The following is a 6,000-nucleotide window of genomic DNA, read 5'->3' on the forward strand; positions in this document are numbered from 1 at the left end:
TATAAGAAATGGTGAGGAGAATGGTTTCAGAAAAATACAGCATGACCTATATGAACTGATCAAAGTGAAGAGAGAAGAACTGGGAGTTCACTGTGCACAGTAATAGCAATGTTGTAATGATGATGAATTGTGAAAGACTTGACTACTTCGATCAATAGAGTGACCCAAGACAATTCCAAAGAATTAATGATGAAAAACTGCTACTTATCTCCTGTGAGAGAACTGATGAACTCTTGAGTTCAAAATGAAGTATAATTTTCTCACTTTTTTTTGTATTTTTTGGTCAATATGGCTCATATGGACATGTATTACATAATTTCACGTGTATAATTGATATCATATTGCTTGTATTCTCAATAGATAGGGAAGAGTAGGAGGGAGAGAACTTGGAACTCAAAATTTAAAAAGAAATAAATAATAAATTTTAATTTAAAAAAGAATGAGTGAGGCATGATGAAATGGGATAGCCTGAATTAATGGTAATGAAATGGAAAAAGACCTAGAGGAAGGCTCTCTTATGTTGGATGGATTCTCTGTAGAGGATAGAAGAACACAGATAAGAATCATACAGAATAAGATAAAACAAAAGTGGGTTGTGATTTGTACCACTGGAGGTAATATCCATATTTATAAGGTCACAGATAAATTGAAATATTTTTGAAATTCATTCATCCATTCAATAAATATTTACTAAATGCCTAAAAGTTCTCTATATTACAGCAAGGTTGCAAAGTCCTAACAGGAATACAATATCCCAGATTTGAAGTAAATCATAGTCTCATAGAATTTCAATGTTGCAAAAGATAAAAGAAATCATTTTGTCCAAGCAGAAATCTCTTCTACATCATAATTGATAAATGGTTTGTAGGTTTGAATGCTTCCAATAATAGGAAGGTTACTATCTTTTGAAGAAGCCTATTCCATTGTTAGATAGCTTGAGTTATTATTTTTTATACTTAAATGAAATCTTCTTCCCTCATAACTTCTACCTACTTCTCTGGGTTATTCTAAGGATCAAATGAGATCATATTGGTAAAGCACTTACCATGGTGTCTGGCACACAACAGGCACTTAATAAATGCCTGTTTTCTTCTTTCTACCCCATGGTCCTAATTTTGCCATTTGGAACAATAAGGTTAGTCCTTTTACAATGCCACAAAGTGAAGCATATAAATACCCAATACGGTAGGCTACTAGGAAGAGTTTCTAGGGTCACCTGGTCATCATCACTATTCCTGTAAAGGCAGAAGGAATTTCAGTGGTATAGAGAACTCCCTTTACCAAGGCTGGTCACACCTTTCTCTGCAGTTTGTAGTCTAGGAGGTTAGCTAGAGCACTGAAAGCTTAAGAGAATGCTCCATTTCTGTGTGTATCAGAGGCAGAACCAGAATCCCAAGTCTTCCTGGCTTTGAGGTCAACTCTCTTAGCCTTCACACCACACTATGCTTACTGCCTCTTGTAAAACTTAAAAAGTAGTGTGGGGGGGAATGTATGTTGTCCCAGAAGCCGTTGGAAAAATGCCTGAATGAACTCTGAAATATTTTCACTGTGAAATACTCTAAAATCTAACCAGAGCTAAGTAGAATGGCTATAATACTATATGATTTCTACAGGCTTGTCAGATTCAGCTTATAAGTGTTTGAGTGACTATTATGTGTCTAGCACTTAGATAGGCATAACTATTTAATAAATGCCACTCTGTTTTTATACCACCTTCATCCAGAAGGTCTTTTTTAATGCTAACTAGTACGAATGTTACAATATCTAAGAATTATACAATGTGATAGTGCTAAACTGGTAATGTGAGATTTTAAAGTTCTTTAAATTATGCAGTTTTTCTTTTCAAAGCATTTAGCCAACAAATATTTATTGGAATATTGTGTACATAACCCAATGTATAGATGAAAGGAATTAAAATAAGTTTGATTTTAAGTATTTGCATGATAAATTATATATATATACATATACATACACACATATATATACATATATACATACACGCACACACATATATACATACATATACATACATATATATATACATATATATATACACACACACACACACACACACACACATATATATATACACACATACCTGTGAAGCCTGGATTCCTAGTGTTGGATTCCTCTGACACTAACCATTACCTGCTTCTTTTATACCACTACTGAGATACTATCCCTTGTCCCTACCACAAAAAGATTCTAAGAATCAGCAAAGCCTATCTGTTACTTCCAAATCTAGGAAATCTTAGTTTTGTCTAATTAAAAATATCCAAGTCAATTTCACTTCTACAATAAACCAAGTCACCCATTGTGATTCTAAGGGATGCTATGTAGATTTACTAATTGATGCTCACAAATTAAAAAAAAAGTTTTCAACATCAGTTCATTATTATGGAGGTGATGTTCTTTTTTCTATTTTTAAACAGTTTAATGGTTCATTATTCTGAAATTCAAGGCCCTTGATAATCTGCCCCCACTCTAACTTTTCCCCTCTCTTATATGAACTTCCCAGACCACCTAGAGACTACCACAGTGCCCAAGGACAGAGCACACAAGACAATCCCATCAGGATCTTCCATTTAGTGTTTTCCCCCTGAAAGCAGTGTCCAAGACCAAGTGGATCTATTAATTATTGCTAATGCCAAGAGCACCATTAGGATAATGTTACTTAAAATCTTAAGAAAAATCAATCCTCCTTCGAAAGGAGTTCTTGACCTTTTCTTATGTCATTGATCTCTCTGGCATTCTGGTGAAATCTATGGATTCCTCAGATCATCATTTTTAAAAGCAAAAAGTAAAATACATAGAGTTACAAAGGAAACCATTTATATTGAAATACAGTTAAAATATTAAAGTTCGCAGATTCTAGGTAAAGAACCCCAACTGATGAAGGCACTTTGGAAGGAGGGTCTTCAGCAAGCACTTCCTCAACAAAGAGACATTGAAGTTCAGCACTAACTCAAACTAAATTTGATTTACATGTTAGGGGACCAGAGCTTGAAGAGGGCTCCTTCTAAAGACTTGAGAACAGGGAAGGTTTTATCAAGAAAATTATACCTTCTGCTGAGGATTTTCTTTGAAAATCCTGTGTCATGAGATCTGAGGTTTCTGTTTCTTCTTTGGTAGTAGCTCCAGATAGCTCTACTGAAGTAAATGAAGGTCAGTGTAAATAAAGGCAGTCAAACTTTCTTCAGGCAGCTGCCTAGATTTGGCTGTTATTCCTTTAACTGTTCAATTCTGGCCCATCACAGTATTTGATGGGGGATAAATTCCAACCATCAGGGAACATTTACATGACAATATAAACTATGACAGGCAGCTAGGTGGAACAGTGGATAAGAGTGTTGGGCATAGAGTCAGGAAGACTTATCTTCATGAGTTCAAATCTGGCTTCAGACACTAGCTATGTAACACTTAACCTTTGCCTCAGTTTCCTCATCTGTAAAGTGAGCTGGAGAAGGAAATGACAAACCACTCCAGTACTTTTGTCAAGAAAACACTAAGTGGGATCACATATGTGTGTGTGTGTGTGTGTATAATATACACACATATATACATATATATACATATACATATATACGTACATATGTGTGTGTGTGTATATATCTATATATACACACACATATAGGTGTGTGTGTGTATGTATACACACATATATGAACTGTGGTTCTTTCCAAGTTAGGGTAGTTTGGCAAGTTCACTTATGTTAGGTGAACAGAGGTCCTATATGAAGTGAAGATGGTGACCTGGCAAGAATGTCATCTCTTCCAGTGGTCTAGGATTGAGTGAAGAGAAACTGTATGAAGTATTATGTGAAAAAAATTACATAATAAGTGCCCAGTGAATAGTTCAGACAATTAAGTGATGCAGCAGTTCAGAAGAGAGATCACTTGGCTAAAGTGATCAGCAAAGTCTTCATGAAGCAAGTATGATTTAAACTGTATACTGAAGAATAGGTAGGATTCAGGCAAATGGTCAAGTTAGGTTCTCTGAGCAGCGAGTAGAACTGTCTAGGAAAAGGAAATAGAATGGAGTGGGGCAACATTTAAATGCTTATTATGTGCAAACACTGTGCTAAGTGTTAGGGATAGAAATAGAAAAGTATGACAATCCCTTCTCTCAAGAAGCTGTCATTCTAATTGAGAGACAATATATAGCAGAGAGTTCAGCTGCTGGGCAGATAGGAAAGTCCAGTGGTCCTTTGGGTACAATGTTGGGAAAGGAAAAAAGGTCACTTCACTGATCAAAGAGAGGCAGGTTTCAAGTCTGCACTTGGGAATAGGACTAGCACTTAACCCTTTCCTGGGTCACAGAAAGAGAAAAGGCTTCTGTGAATTGGGACACTACCAAAGGTAACTGAGTCTAATTGGAATATCTCGCTAGAACTTAAGACTCTGTTACAAATTAAAGTTAAGTACTGCTCAATTTGAAAATGACTTTTCAATTGCTATCTGTGTTAAAATTGGAAACTGGACTAAATTATATGAGACTCCTATTCATTTTAAGAAATCATAAAAAGCTATGGGTAAATTAATAAGCTATGGATTCCTTCCAAGATTGTGTAACCTAGCTTTGAACTAAATTAAAACATGCTCTTTAAGTGTGATAATTAGGGTACTTTTGTGTACAGCATTAAAATCCCCACCCCAGAGTCTGTGTAATACCATTTGGAATATAGATCCAGGTAACTGAATTCATCCTGGTTATTCTTCTCCCTGTCCTTCCAGTTATGACCAAGCAAAGCTACAGTGAAAAGTTAGAACAGGTAAAAACATCTTAGTGGATTCTGTTAACTCCTCTCATCCCAGATCAGATTAAGAAAAGAGAGTGCTAGAGAATGGTAGGGAATTTGAGTCACCCTCCTCCACCTGCTGAAAAGAAGGAGTGGCGAGGGGCAGCAGCTATAGTGGGGGCACCATCAGCAATGGCCCTGGGTACCCTGAAGCCCACCCCTGTAAGCAAGCAGCCTCAGCCTCAGCAGTGTCTGCAACTGTGGAGAGGAAATGGGGGAAGGGGAATGGGCCAGGGCAATACGAGGTAAGAAGCCAGCCAGCCTCTGCATTTGATAAGCCCAGCCTTCTAGCAATAATTTTTTATATGTGATGATTTGGAAATAAAATTAATGTCATATAAAGTTTACTGTTTGTGTTATTATTGTATTTCTAAATTGTTGTAAAATTGTCTTATGTTGTAAAATTTAAATGACCATTGTGAGCCAGAAATGGTGTTAGACAAAAGCAATTTTAATCCTTATAATGTTTTGTAACTGCAATTTAGGAAACTGGGTATTTCCACCTTTACCTATAGGTAAAAGGAAGTTACAGCTAAAATAATTTGGCCCTCACTTGGGAAAACTGTAAGATTGTTAGCTAAGTTATTTGGGGTTATTGTTATAATATTAAAGCCCAAAATTGGGACCACAACAGGTCTAAGGGTAGACAGGGTGGATACTCCCTACTCCCCCTCCCTTAGGAAGACAGCCAAGGTCACCTCCAATGCAGGGCTACAGTGGGGGCGGAGCGTGTAACCAGAGGCCCCATGTACCAGCTACCACATATTAGAGTCCTAAAAATAAAATGTGGGAATCCTGAAAGACATCCTGGCAAGGAAAAAAATCAGTCAGGGCAAAACAAATTAAATTAAGATTGAAAATAGGGGACTGGCCACACAGAAAGTATGTGGTTTTCATCAGTCCAGTTTTCATCAGTTTTATCAGAGGAAGAATATCATAGGGTGGACAGGAAGCCCCTTCTCTGGGGTCCCTGATGATTCCCCTTATTTTGTAAACTTGCCAGATCCCCCAAACCATCTGTGTGGGCAAGGTCATCAGCCTGGGGCGGGGGAAAAGCTTATTTAGGTTATAGAGTTCGTAAACAGTGAACTTGGCTTGCTCAGAATTTGCAAGTTTATGTATAATATAGAAATGATTTCTAATGCTTTGTCGTTACGCCAGGATAAATTTAAACTTGAAAAGGAAAGAAAAAGAAGTGAAAG

Source organism: Phascolarctos cinereus, unplaced genomic scaffold, assembly GCF_003287225.1.
Source record: "Phascolarctos cinereus isolate Bilbo 61053 unplaced genomic scaffold, phaCin_HiC Scaffold_7;HRSCAF=346, whole genome shotgun sequence".
NCBI classification, from domain to species: Eukaryota; Metazoa; Chordata; class Mammalia; order Diprotodontia; family Phascolarctidae; genus Phascolarctos; species Phascolarctos cinereus.